General features: G+C 52.1%; 1 long non-coding RNA gene across 2 annotated transcripts; it reads left to right on the forward strand.

Annotated features, from left to right (window-relative positions):
- Positions 1–277: 277 nt before the first annotated feature.
- LOC143272337 (uncharacterized) lies at positions 278–4405 on the forward strand. 2 transcript variants are annotated; one of them, XR_013049815.1, is made up of 2 exons: positions 278–328; positions 2284–4405. It is a non-coding gene; the product is annotated as an uncharacterized LOC143272337 (long non-coding RNA). The 2 variants fall into 2 exon arrangements; XR_013049814.1 differs by having other exon boundaries at positions 289–401.
- Positions 4406–14497: the final 10092 nt, after the last annotated feature.

Consider the following 14497-nt stretch of genomic DNA (forward strand, 5'->3'; position numbering starts at 1 on the left):
TTCTGCTTCTCGGCTCCTTTCCCGGCAGTCTCCCTCCACCTGATTGGTGACTTCTTCCTTGCTTGCTCATGCCTCAGGGTTCATATCTACCAGGGAGGCCTGATGAATTCCTCTTGGTTACTTATTGGCTGATTGTGGCCTAAGGCTGTAACCCCGGAACACTTTCATTTTTGTTAAAGGATTCACCCAGAGGCCAAGGAAGCGTTGGGTGGGGTCCAGAAGGAGACCTTGTTCTGCTATATCTTGTTAACACGATATTTCAAAATCACAGAGGGAAGCTCCAGGGAGAGATGCAGGAGGTGAAGAGGAGAACCACGAGGACTTGCTGGTTGGTTTTCATTAATGTGACAGAAACCTAGGCAAAACTTGGAAGAGACGGTCGCAATTGAGAAAATACCTCCGTAAGACCAGTCTATGGGCAAATTTGCCAGGGATTTTCTTGATTAGTGGTCAATGTGGGAGGGCTCAGCCCACTGTGGGCAGTGCCACCCCTGGGCAAGCGGTCCTGGGTGGTACAAGAAAATAGGGTGAGCAAGCCAGGGGAGCAAGCCAATGGGGAGCACCCCTCCATGGCCTCTGCTTCAGTGCCTGCTTCCGAGTTCTGGCATTGTGTTCCTGCTCTCGCTTCCCTCGGTGACGAACTAATGTGGAAACGTAAGCCAAAATAAACCTCGAGGAGCTTTTGGTTAAGATGTCTTATATCAGTCATAAAAACCCTGACTAAGACAAGAATGTGTCATCCCTTAGACGGGAAACAGGACATGTGGTCAACATTGACCTCTTCCCCTGGAGCACATCTGGATGTCAGCTGAGGCCTGGAAGCTCCAGGCAAACACCTGCTGAGAGCCAGGAAGTTTCAGGGGGGCGGGGAGAGAACATGAAAAGGCTTTTACTGGAGCACTTGGCTACTGCTACAAAGCAGCCTGGAAAAGGCCAAGATTAAAGCGAGATATTGGGAAACTAAAAAATGAGGAGCCCAAGCAGGTGAAAAGCCCTCAGTTCAGGGGGGAGGCAGCCCCTGGACAGCCTGCTTGGGCTGAGTGTCAAATGTGGCTGGGGGTAGGCAATGGGACCTCTTGGGGCTGGGGGTTACACGCCTGGATTCTCAGGTGACACAACTTGTTGAGCCTCTGAGAACAGGCAAGACCGAAGGAGGACTAGGTTCGTGGTGGGCAGCACCCACTGGTCTCCACGGTATCCGGCGGGAGCTGGCAGGCAGGCAGGCAGGGAGAGAGATGCTCAGAATTTGATGGAAAGTGAGCGGTGTGCAGGTGAGGGAGGAAAGCCTACCTTTGTGAAGTGCATGGGCAGGGCGGGCTGAGGGCAGTGTGGGCCTGAGGGGGAAGGAGTAGAGGAGTGGCCATCAGTGGGGAGGAGCCTGCCTGGCTCTGGTCTCCTGTCTCTCTGGTGAGGCAGGAAGCCAGCTCCAGGTCCAGTAATCAAGCAAGCGAGGCCCTTGGGCAAGCCCGCTCCATGTCCAGTCTGTTAGTGTCAATGTATCGGAAGGGCTTGGAGGGAGCCAGAAGGCACTCCCCAGAGACCCCCTGCAGCCCGGGCCTCCTACCGAAAACAGCTCTCCAAGCTGCCACTGTATCACGCTGCCGCCTTGGTCTGTGTTACCACCCACTGCACACTGGGTTGCTCTTCCTAGGCATTCATGTGGGACAAGAACAAGATGTGACTTCGGCGTTGCTGGGCCTTGCAGAGAATCCCAGATGCATTCCCTGGTGACACAGGTGTACCCCTTCAGTGTTGGCCCTGGCTACCATGTTTCACCATAGAGTTACTTGTCTGTTGAGGTATCTAACCATGATTCACTTTGCTTCCCGTAACTGTCCCAGGCCATGGGGATGAGGAGAGCTGAGGAGTGTGGGGGAGAAATGTCAGAGGACAGTGTACCTGACCCAGTGCCAGATTCTGGCTCAGGTCCTAACCTGGGGCCCACACTCTCTTCCCCTGCTCACATGTGTGTGGTTTCGGGGGGCTGGCACTGGGCCTAGGATGGCCCAGAAGTGGTAGGAGCCTCTGTCGCTTTGGGTGTTCACCCATCCACCTGTTGAGTTTTTTTGTTGAGGGCTGGCTCAGCACACTGATTATTAAGTCTTCTTTCCTGCGGCATTACTGAGCTAGGGGCATGGGAGTGAGAACTGGGGGAGGGGAGTGTGGGGGTGCATCCAGTATAGATGTGGAGCCAGTGTGGACACAGTGTGTAACTGGACACAGTCCCCTGGGTGGATACCATGCAGTGGTGGATACCTGAGTATGCCTTTCTGTTCTCCGTAGGATAGATGTGAGGAGACGGTCCTCCTTCCTCTATTTGTCCTTTGGATGCAGATGGGGCTGAACGAGGCAGACGTCTATGCTCTTTCCCGAAGAACTTATCAGAAAGCACATTTCAGCAGAATTATTCTCAGATGGAACCTGTCTTCCTTGCTGGCACTTCCCGTCCACGCTACTACTATTGTTGGTGCCGGAAGCAGTCACTGTGCCTCTGACAGCCCTGGAGCCCTGGTCCTGCATGATGACTACTGCTCATGAGATGCCCTATCAGACCCTACAAGACACAGAGTACCTTTCCGTCGTGGCCATAGGCAACCATCTTCTAAACCAGTTTTCCCTGGACAGGAGCTTGGAGGATAACACAGACCCAAACCTGCACCCAGAGGAGCTGGCCAGTGGGAGCCCACTCAGCCTCGGAGCGGCCAGCACAGTCCTTCATGGGAAAGGACAATGCCACAACATGCAAACTTGTCCACTGCATCCCTGCCCAAAGCTGAAGGACAGGGGCAAGATCTTAGGCTTCAGCTCAGGCTTCAGGCTGGCATGGCTGGCATTTCTCCTCTGTGTTCTGGTTCTTTCAGAGCCTGGGTGTGTGGGAACATCGCTTCCCATGCTGCTGCATGTACAAATGTTTTTCTGGTCACAGGGTTTGCAGCCATCTCCCCAGCTGGTCTGATCCATTATGACTGGGATTACTCTGCTCACTTTGATACCACCCAGACTCCATAGTGCTGGCCCCACAGCCATAGGCCACTGCTCTCTATGAAGTAGAAAACCGTAAGACCCCTGGACGTGTGTGTCTTGAGTCAGCGGAGGGACAGAAGCTACCTGCTCTGCCTTTGCTGGTGCTCTGGAAGATGTCAAGCTCTAGGAGATACAGACAGTACCTTGGGCAAGGCGTCCACTCTGAGGGGCAGGTGGGTGGGTTGTGGAACCCATCCTTTCCAAAGGTATGGACTGGGAGTTAACCATATGCAGGCTGCCCAAGTATGCATACGTGTGCCAGGGGTCTCTCTAGACATGAGACCCCCTAGTTGCTGGGTCAGTCTTCTCCCACCTTTCCTTGTGTCGAGCTGTCTCCTTTTCTACACAGAAGAGCCAGTGGAGAGTGATTGTCTGCTGCCAGGAGCACCCTTTTACACACCCACTGGTCTGCATTGAGCACAGAGTGAACAGGGACATCTCAGTGCCCAGAGTATGGGAGACACCTTCAGGAGAGGTGGTCAGCACCAGGGTGGGGCTGTGGCCCACAAGGTGGAGATTAGACCCACAGCTCCCTGGGCTGGAAGAAGGGTTCTATCTACATCTCTGGGGCCTCTGTGCTGTCTAAATCAAGTGTGCATGCCCGTAGAAACTGCTAACTTGCTCCTTATGGAAGAGTACCACCCCCTCCCAGCCTCAGATCTCCCAAGCCTTCAGGAGTCTCTTGCTGAAAAGGCTTAGAGAAGAGAAAGTAGCCTTAGCCACCCTAGTCCTTGGCTCCAGTGCTTGGCCACCATGCAAATGTGGCCTAACTTCAAGGTGGGCTCCTGCAACCCCAGACAGGATTGGTTGTTGATGCCTTAGTCCAAAATAACGAATTCAGACCCTCCCAGAATGAACAACGGCCCTGCCCCTTCTCTCCCCTCCAGATCTGTCTCTGTCTTCACTGTGGTGCTGGCTGCCCAGGTCCCACCAGGCCAGGCCTGACTGAGTCTCTCTCCTTCACCCTACCCTCATTTTGCCTATGTTCCTTCTAGCCTGTGGCATCCATCTTCCTTTCCTTTGCCACAAACATATGACTAGGTACAGGGCAGAAACTCGGGAGAAGGGATGACTGACAGACACTGTCCTCCCCGGGAACTTGAATGAACGAACTGGACGCTGTGGGTCTCACCTGTGTGAAAGTTCAGGGTTTTTCTTAAGCATCAAGGAGAACAGAATCAATGGGGAGTGGCCAGATGTGTTGGCTTTGTGTTTGTAATCCTAGCACTCAGGCAGGTAAGGCAAAGGATCACAAGTTCAAGATCAGCCTGGGAGACATAGTGAGTTCCAGGCCAGCTAGTACTGAGACCCTATCTCAAGCCAATTTCTCCCCTGCAAAGCAAAAAAGCCAAAAAACACCATAAAAACAGAACCTGATCTACAGGGCCAGTCCGTGTGCAGTCACCCTCCGCTCAGGTCCGTGCTGGTTTATTTTAAGATTTAAGGAAAGACACAACAAACTGGATTTTCAGGTCTCCTGAGGGGATTTCAAAGGCAGAAACCCCAAGTTGCCCCACAGAGATGTCGGCTTGACTTGGAAGTTGTGGTTACGCGGAGCTCCGGAGCACACCCTGGAACTCACAAAGGGAGAGTGGCTTCACACCTGAGCTGCACTTCTGAAGGGCTGGGTACTTGCCCCTTTCTCAAGACAACTCGCAGCCCTGACTCATAAATATTGTCAGTGTGCTCCTCCAGCGAACATTGTTCTTCCTTAAGCTCTTTGATAATGTTTTTAAAACTACACCGATCTCCCGCCCCGCCGCTGCCGCCGGCAACGGTGGTGTGTTTGATTGCTGTCTGAGGCTTGCGGCGCTTCCTAATGAGAGAGTTAAGATTTCAGAAATTCCCCAAGTTGTGAATGGAGTGTTCCACCCTCTGCCTCAGCCTCGGAGGGGACACACCAGGCCCACGGGTCTGTGGTTTGCAGTGCGTGAGCGTGGAGGGAGAGCGCATGTTTGAAGAACTAAGAGAGAACTTAGCCTGGAGAAAGAAAAGCTGTGACAGGGCTGATACGCTCTGCTGCTACCGAGAGGGGACTCCACAGGCCTCACACACCCACTGTAAATTCCCCTCTGTGTCCACTCTCCTGGCTTCACAGCCTCAGCCAGTAACAGCTGATAAGCCCAAGAGGTTGGCTGGATTCCAGAAAGAACATGTCTGCTACCCTGGCTCCTCCATCCCTGGTGTGAATCTGGGAGTTTTCCAACAACTCAAATGCGACTGAGCAAGGCTTGAAAGGGACCTTGGGTCCTCTCAACTCTGGAAATCGCAGTTTGTGGCCCCTGGCTTGAGTCGGGTCCTGCTCTGCTCAGGAGACAGATACCAGAGAGATGGCCTGCAGGACCTGGCCTCCTACCTTGTGTCCACCCTCCCACTCTCTAGCGAGGGAAAGACACCATAGGGAAGAGCCCTGTGTGAAAGGATTCTAAGGAGGATAGAAGGAACAGTTTCCTGGGCAACACAAACTGCAAGAGCTGTGAGCATCTCCCATGACTGCGGAGACGCTCTGTCTATCTGTAGGGAGAGCTAGGATTGAGGCTAGAGAACTCTACCGTATGGAGTGGGGTGTAGGGGCATGGTGGGAAAGTGACCAAGGGAGGTTTGACCCCAATGCCACTTGTGCTCAGGGCGCATCTGATGCCTTCAGGGAAGGAAAAGTAGAGCTCAGGACTTAGAAAGGACAAGACGCTGAACCAGGGTCTGGTAAGCAAGCATTCTGCTCATACTGGTCAGCTGATGACAAGTGGGTAGAGAATGAGGGTGTAGAGGGCCTGGGCTTTCCTGTCTTCAGTAGATGGGACTTGGGGGAGCATTGTAAATCTTATCTAAATGATTTAGGGAGAATGCTAGCCATGAGCTGATGCCAGTCCACAGTGAACGGGCACTTCCTATCCAATGCAAAGCTGAGCTCTCACACTGGTGGAACACATCAGATGTGAGACGGAACCCCTGGAACACCTGGCCCCCTCCGAGAGGGCCAGTGAAATTGGCAAGAGTTAAGACGTGCTGTGGGCTAGGAAGAGTTCTGCTTGGACTGTCTGCAGACACTCGTGCGTGAGGACTGTCTCTCCAGCCTGGTTTTGCCATGTCATGTTCCAAGCATCATGCCCAGGTCTCTCAGGGAAATAACAAGATGACTCGCCCCCACTCAAGACCCGGAAGGGTGAGACACTTAACTCAGTTATTTGCACCGTGTGCAGGAAGTTGCAGATGCAGCAGAACTTTGGTGTTCCTACCAGAACGGATGACTTAGATGATGATCGCAGGTTGTAGCGTCAAGTCAGAACAGTCCTAGTTTCCCTGGGTATATATACTTCAAAACACTGTGGTCCATACCTTATACAGTAGAAAGGTAATTTTTTAAACAGTGCTGCTAGAAAACTGAAAGGAAAGGGTTGGCACCAGTCTGGAGGGGCCAGAACTGCTTTGGACTCACTGTGAGGTATGTTCCTATCAGGCCAAGACGAGAGACTCAGGCCAGGCCTGCCGTGGAGGGAAATGTCACCAAGAGTGATGATGGCATCAACCTCTTTCTCCACTAACACGCAGAGGGAACTGTCTCAGACAGTTCTGGGCCACAAGGACATTGCAGAGGGAGAGGAGGACCCCCTAGCCCAGGTAACAAAGAGGCAATGTATCATCTCTGATCCCTCTGCGCTTGGGAAGCATGGACTCTGTGAAGTCTGTTCTGGGGCGCATTGCTGGTCCTTGGAAGTGCCCAACACTGTATCCTCTTTGACTGTGGCATAGGCTATGGACGACCTTTCTACAGAGCACAAAGAGTTGGGGCCACATTATTTAAGGAAAGCCCTGGAGAGAGCAATGGCTGTCCTGGAAATAATACCATTATCACCCAAGTGATTGTCATTATCACCCAAGTGATGATGAGTCTGGAAAGATCAGGAAGTCATCAGAGATTCTGGTCCATGAGAGACCCACTCTTGCTGCCCCCAGTGAGAGCAGAAGGGCACAGCACTGGCGCTTTAGAAGCATGGCAGGCAGTCTGAGTGCTGGCCGGCCTCCTGGTGTGCCGTTATTTCAGATCCCACCTGCCTGATGGCCTCCCCAATCACACACTGGCAGGACTACTTAGAAGCCAGGTGTGATTGCCTAGGTTTTAAGCACTGGAATAGATTTTCTTTGTCACAGTTCAGGAGAAATGGAAAGAGAATTTAAAGTGAACAATGGGAAGAGAATTTAAAGTGAAAAATGAAAAGCCATCAAGGTTGGCCTGGACCTGTCAAATTGTGTCTCATTTTTCCCCCATTCTAACCACCAAATTGCCACCTCCTCTCAATCCCCCTGCTTTCCTGCTGAAGGCCTGAGCCTGTGATTAGCTCATCTGATCTCGTTGTTTTCTCCCAGCAGGCCTCTGTGGCCATGGTACTGGTCCCTCCAGGACTCATTCAGTACTGTTAGCTGGAGAATTCCCAGACAGCAATGTCCAGAGGGTCCTCAACCAAGACCACCTTCCTCCTCCCCCTCCTCTTCTTCCTCCTTCTCCTCCTAGGAGTACTCATGGAGGGTCCCTCCTTCCAGCCCAAGAAGAGTCTGTTAAGACTGTTTTCCCCACTGAGGAAGTATAACCAGGAGCAACAGGGAGGACAGAGAAAGGAGAAAGGAGCCAATGGGGAGCCACAGGAGAGGTAGCTGAGTTCCCCACATACGACTGGACAAGAGAAGCAAGAGGGCCAGACCCCAACTGTTGACTACAACGTGTTCATAGGGGTGTGGATGGAGTCACAATCAAGCAGTCAAGAAAACCTCAGGAGAGCCCGCTAGGAGGACACTTAGCCAAGCTGGCTGCAGCCTTGGTCCCAGGCAGCAGAAACCCCAAATGCCATCAGCTCAACCCAGGACGGCTGAGGCAGTGTCCAAAGCTCTGTCTACAAGAAACGGACTTCATGGAGGAGAGTAGATCTGCAGAGCTTTGGAAGTGAGCACAGATGGCGTCACCTCTATAATGAAGCTGGCCTCAAGTGGCTCCCAGGTGGCTCGTGGGCTATGTCTGAGGGGCATTCAGTGGTGTCTGTGTGTGTGTGTGTGTCTGTGTGTGTGTGTGTGTGTGTGTGTGTGTGTGTGTGTGTGTGTGTAACGCTATGGCTGATCTCAGTCTTGATTCTAAATAGCGTGGTCCTATTGGCTCCGGTCCTATGGTTTGGCATGCCCATGTGTCACAAACATATGTCCTACACAGTTTCTAGAGATGAAGCAGGCCAGGACAAGGGGCCCTTGGGTAATAGCTAACTCACAGAGCAGAACTATTTGGGCTGCCTAAGGCCTGGAGACTTCTCAGGTGCGGGTATAGGAACCAAGGCCAACCAAAGGATGCCGTGACTAAAGACATGGAGAATAATGCTTGGGTTTCAGAGCGCAGCCGTGGTCAGCCAGTAGACAGCAAAGCTTCCCGACTCTGTGCTTCCTGGCCCTCCGAGAGGGTGTGGCCACCTCTGCACTCTGCATCACTCTGTCCAGTCCCTGGTCTGTCCCTCACATGAGGTTCTCTTTCCAGGAAGCACAGGCCACACTGCCACAGGATTCCCAGTGCCCAAGAGCCACGGCCATTGAAGATGTTGCTCCTCTGCTCCACGCATGTGCACGCTTGTTCATTCACTCAGGAGGTGTCTGAATTCAGGCAGTACATGACATGGGTGAGGGCAGGCGACTGTGGAGATGGCGCTTAAGAGGACACATACCTGTCTCAGAAAGGTTTAGGTGAGAATGAGATGAGAGACAAGCCATTGCCCGGGGCACGCAGGGAGCGTGAGTAAGTCTCTCCAGCATTAGCTTCCATTCTTTGGAGAAACTGTCACGTATATGCAGTCTCCAGGCATGCCAGGGCCCTCATAATGTACAAGAGGAGTTGGGGCTTTGACACAGCAGACAAGAGAGAAGCTTCAGGAAGCTCTCATAGAGGCTCACGGTCAGAAAGCTCACCTGCGGCTTTGGGGGCACAGTCTGGCCAAGGATGAGGCCCACTGCAAAGCTTACAGATTCACAGCATGGGGCCTGCATCTGTACTTCTGCAAAGGCCCGTGAGGGAGCTGCTGCTGCAGCCCCCAGGCAACTGAGGCCTAGTGGGAGAGGTAGGTGGGGGCCCAAGCTCGAGAACTGTATCCAGGCAGTACGCCCAACAAGACCCAGGAGAAGGAGGCTATGCTCAGTGTGGGGAAGAAGCACTGGGCAGAGTGAGCAATAGAGACCATCGGAGTGGCAGGTGAATTACGAGAGGTGGGCTTCATACATGCAAATCATTTAGCCAAGGAAACTCCAGAGCATGCTTGAAGTCCAGCTAGTATGTCTCCCTGACAAAGAAGTAGGTAATAAGCACAGGTTGGTTGAACCCAGCCACATGTGGCTTCTCACAACCTCGACAGGGCTCCTGTACACATCTCTGATTTGGTGACACCGAGACAGGTCATCTCTATCTATCACAGAAGGTCTTCTAGACCCCATCCCACTCTCTCGACTGCTTCGGATTTCCTTCCCCCCAAATACAGCTGTGCTCCAAAGCGGAGTACCAATTCAATTCAGCGATTCCTCATGAATTTTCTCATCCTGGAACCGAGAAGCACAGAAGGCTGTTTTTTTTTTTTAAAACTTGAATTGTCTCGTGAGCCAGGGAGAAAGATGAGGTAGGGTTTGGTGGCGATGGAGAGTTTTGTCCATGTCACAGTGCCTGGCACTCATCTTGCTTCCCAAGCTTGGTTTGTGGAAAGGCATCATGAGACCAAAATCTGAGCAGTGTGTGGTTGACCTTGTGTTCCCAACCATGTCCTGCCAATATCAGGCACAGTGGCAGCTCGTTCCTCTGGGCATGTGCTGTCTTTTGATGTACCTTCAGGTGGCTGGGAGTAGAGACTGTTTATCCATGTGGGTGCACATGCTCTGTGGCCCTGCTGCTCCCCGAAGTTCAATTTCACCTGCAAAGACTGGAAACCAACATCCAGGGTGATGGAAAAGATGAAAAGACATTCCATGGAAGCTCATAAAAAGCAGCTTTAGTTACCTTTCTGTTGCTGTGATAAAACACCATGACTCAGGCATCTTATAAAAGAAAGTGTATGTTTGGACTTACGACCCCACAGTGCCAGAGTCCATCATGATAGGGAGGCAGGCATGGAAGCACCTGGAACAGGAAGCTGAGAGCTCACACCTTCTACCTCAAACACAAACAGAGAGAGCAAACTGGAAGTGGAGCGAGGCCTTAAGTTCTCAAAGCCTCCCCTCCCCCTGCTGGCATACTTCCATTAGCAAGCCTGCTCATCTCCAAACTGTGCCATTAACTGGGGACGAAGTGTTCAACTGTGTGAACCTGTATGGGACATTTCTCACTCAAGTCATCACAGGCGCCCTCCCAGCAAGCGCAATAATTGGTAGATGTTGGTACTCTGGCCCCATGGCTGTAGATAATACCTGCGATGGGTCAGATCATGAATACTTGATGCGCTGAGAGCCTGGAGGCTGCACCAGGGCTACCCAGAGGCCTGCAGAGGAGGTAGCATTGTGATGGATGAGAGAAGGCAGGCAGCTGAGTTCTGAGATCTTTGTTTCCCAACACAGACAGGGGCCAGATGTGGCCCATGGACTGCATTGTGCCAAACCCCTGTGTTCTTCCCTCTGGTCATTGTGGGATATCTCCAGGATCCCGAGGCCACTTAACCAGCCTTCCCTTCACATCCAGATGAAGCCAGTTCATCACAAGCATCACATGAATTTTGGAATGACTGAACTTGGTCTCAGTCCCCATCCAGAGACTGGTTATCCATTTGACCTCTGTTCTCTTTCCACTTAAGTGTGCCCGTTGGGGAAGTAAAGCACATTCATAGCACTGGACGCTCTAACCCACTGACCTCCACCTCCACCAAGGTCACCTCCACCACCTCAAGGAACTGAGCTCTGGTGCAAGCTCACCCTTGCCCTCAGCCATTGACAGGTGTGTCTGTGACAGGGGTTATTGTCTATCTGGATTCACAACTAAACCCCCGGGACCTCAGAATGTGACTGGGACAGGAGACAGGGCCTTTAGGAAGTAATTATCATCAAATGAAGTCTTACATGTGAGTCCCTACTGCTATCTGACAGGTGTCCTTAGAGGACGAGAGCAGAACATTGGCACACAGAGAGGTGACCATGTGTGATCCCAGCGAGAAGCCATTTGTAAGATAAGGTTGTGTGAGAACTCAGGAGGAGCCATCTGAAGTATCTGATCTTGGGCTTTAGGCTTCTAGAATCCAGGGTCCATCCATTCTGGCACTCTAGTCCTGGTCCCGGTCTAATGCCATGCTGAGCGAGTTGATTTAGCCGAGGACATTGCAAAGAGGAGGTGAGGACAAGCTACCATGTACCTTCCAAAGGAACAGTATCTTGGCTCCTACCCAGAGAGCAAAATCTCCACAGGGCCATCTGTATGTGCTCTGAGGGTGTCGGGGACACACAGGGATGGGGACTAGGGACAAACCGAAGACTTAGGGCTGTGACTGTCCTGTGAGGATGTTGGTCACAGGGGCAGGACTGGAGACAGGTCGAAGGCCTAGGACTGCATTGAAGGAGCTAGGAGGTATGGCCAGGAGCAGGAACCCAGGAAGATCTCCTGAGTGGGATGTTTACACCCTTGGGCTCAGGCTGGGCGGCCTCCTCCGATAAACCCTCCCAGGCGAGAGAGTTCCAGAGAAAGAGAGAGTGCCCAGGCCAGCAAGCAGGTTCCTGTAATGCTATAGATCTAACTCCTTACTGAATAGGATCAGAAAGGATCCAGGCCTCCCAAGGGACAGGCTTAAAGGAATGAAGCAGTGGTCAGGATGTCCTTGAAGACTCCAATCTTTCTCATTTTCCACTGTATCTCCTGAGATTATTTCCATCCTGAAGTGAATCGGGAGTGACGCAGCACTTGGCAGTGATATTCCTTCCTCTGCAGTCTGCAGGACAGGCCCAGATTGACTACAACCTCAAATTCTACTCGTGGTTTTCAGAATAAAAACATGTGCTCAATCTTCTTTACACACACACACACACACACACACACACACACACACACACATACACACACACACACACACACACACACACACACACACACACACACACACACATTTTGGGACAGAAACTTGGAAATATTTTACTTTACTGGCTCTGTCCTGACCCAAAATTGAGGGGAAAAAACCCCGTGAAACAAATTATTTTTCTCTTCAGAAAAATCATCTCAGGAGGGGGAGAGAGAAAATGCTTTGACAGGTGCCGAGAGCTGGAGGTGTGGCCCGGCGAGGCCCATCCCTTAGTGATGCCGCAGAGACCTGAAAATGAATACAAATATTTCCCAAACACTTGGAGATGGTCTGTGCCTGCGAGTCAGAAAGACAATGGGACAGACGGGATGGAGCCTCCACGACATGGCCCTGTGCCAGGATCGGGACAGCTGTGCTGAGTGCAAGAATCGCAGCAGCTGTATTTAAACTAGAAATTAATTCTCCTTTTATTTAACGTGCACAGCCTCTTTAGTTATCAGAAAGGAAACATTGGCAATTAGGCTGCTGGCGTTTCAGGGATGGAGCGGGATTCGCTGTTTTTGTTTGCCACGTCTGTGATCTCTAGTTCTGAGACAGGACGGTGACGGATCAGCCAGGTTTCCTGAAGAGAGGGTGCTTTCTCACCACCTTTCCCTTTGTTAGCGAAGGGAGTTTCAGACATGCCCTTGTCCCCACTCTGGTGGAGGGATGGCAGCAGTCTTATTCTCCACGGCGGCGACGGGCTGGTTTGGGTTTGGATTGCTGAGGTCAGGCGAGAGAGGGGAGAAAGAGGAGGCTGAGGGGAGGGAGCAGAAGGGAAGAGAGAGGTAGAGAGAAAGAGACAACACTGGCCTGCCCGGGCACATGTGGGAGAACAGCAAGACAAGTGAGATCTTTCCCCAGACAAAACCCTTGGCAAGGTGTCTGCTCCTCTGCCTGCCCGTGACGTGGCCAGAGCACTGCCCTGTGGCGAGCTCACAGCGTGACCTGGGCTGGAGATGGGCATGCTGTCCTTCCTCTAGAGTCCTGATCTCCTGAGCAGCTGGTCTGGAGTCCACACAAAGGGGCAGAAAGCAGGGAAGGGGGAGATTGGTGGCACCAAGATCACAAAAAAAGAACGAAGAGATCGGCTGGGTGGGGAGTCTCCTGAGAGGCTGGCCTCGAACTTCGGATTCTCAAAAAGAGACCCAGAGTCATCCACCACCTCCAAGAAAACAGCATCTTCCAGATCCGACAGGGCTGATACATGCATGAACTCGGAGACCGTACAGCACACACGAGGCCCACACAAGTTCAAACCAGACAAGCTCCCAGCCAGCACTGAGAAGGGAAGTTGCCACCCAGTCCCACCCCTCATCAAGAAGCTATTTATAATCGATACTTGCTGGGAAGGGAAAACAGGTTTTCCCCAATGGAGTGTTGCTGGGTACATCAACTACACTCCATGCCTAGGGGGAGGAATTGGCCAACACAAAATGGACCCCATGTTTTGTGTGCAGATGTGCACTTTTTAGAAACTTTTTGTGGATTTTTTTTATTTTTGAGAATGAGGGAAAAAAAACAAAGTTGGGTGGGTAAGAAGGTGGAGAGGATCTGGGAGGTGTTGGAGGAGGGGAAATAATATAATCAAAACATAATGTATGGGAAAAATAAAATAAAAAGGAAAGCCAGAGCATGGTTCCTGCCTTGCTTTCTTCCCACTGAACCTCAAGCTGGGAGCCCAGGGAACTCAAGACAGCCAGAGAACTCTTCTTGTTTAGTATAGTAGCAATGCCTTCTTTAAGGGATTCCTCTTCTGTGCCACATACACAGAGCACATCCCTCCTGTTGGTTACAGGCATTTAAAGACCTCCTAAGTGGGATGTCAGGTCTCTACTTGAGAAAAGAGGAACAGGCTCAGGTCTGCTGAGCATCCTTAGAACCCAGCATGAGGGAGGGTGGAGCACCACTGAGGAGTCACTGGGAGCCAGAGGAGGGAGAGCATTCCCTTCCTCTCATTCCCATCCCCACGTGTGCTGCACAGACGCCAGAGGGCAGAGACTCCGGGAGGAGCAAAGCCCTACAACGTCACCTGGGGAAGGAGAGTGGGGTCAGTTATACTGAGGCGGAGAAGGCAAGGGACGTCAACTAAGGTTATGATTGGCAGAAGTCAGGCCCTAGCTGTGTGATGCCTTCAATACCCTACCTTGGTGACGAGACAGGTTATGTGAACAAGACCTGGGCAGCCATGCCGTCAGAGGAGCCTACACAAGACTGAGCCAGCCAACCCTCACAGGGACAGAACGTTGTCACCATATAGGGGTGGGAAGAGCAGCCCTGGATTACGGGACAAGGGGTAGGCTCAGGGGTAGGCTAGCTGGAGGTGGGACTGGGTCACGCTCTCCTTTCTGCTGAGCTGGAAGGTGGACGATGGCTCGCTGGCTCCTGAATGAAGTGCCCAGAGATCAAAGGTCCCATGACCTTTTCCC

This window comes from Peromyscus maniculatus, chromosome 3 (assembly GCF_049852395.1).
Source record: "Peromyscus maniculatus bairdii isolate BWxNUB_F1_BW_parent chromosome 3, HU_Pman_BW_mat_3.1, whole genome shotgun sequence".
NCBI lineage: Eukaryota > Metazoa > Chordata > Mammalia > Rodentia > Cricetidae > Peromyscus > Peromyscus maniculatus.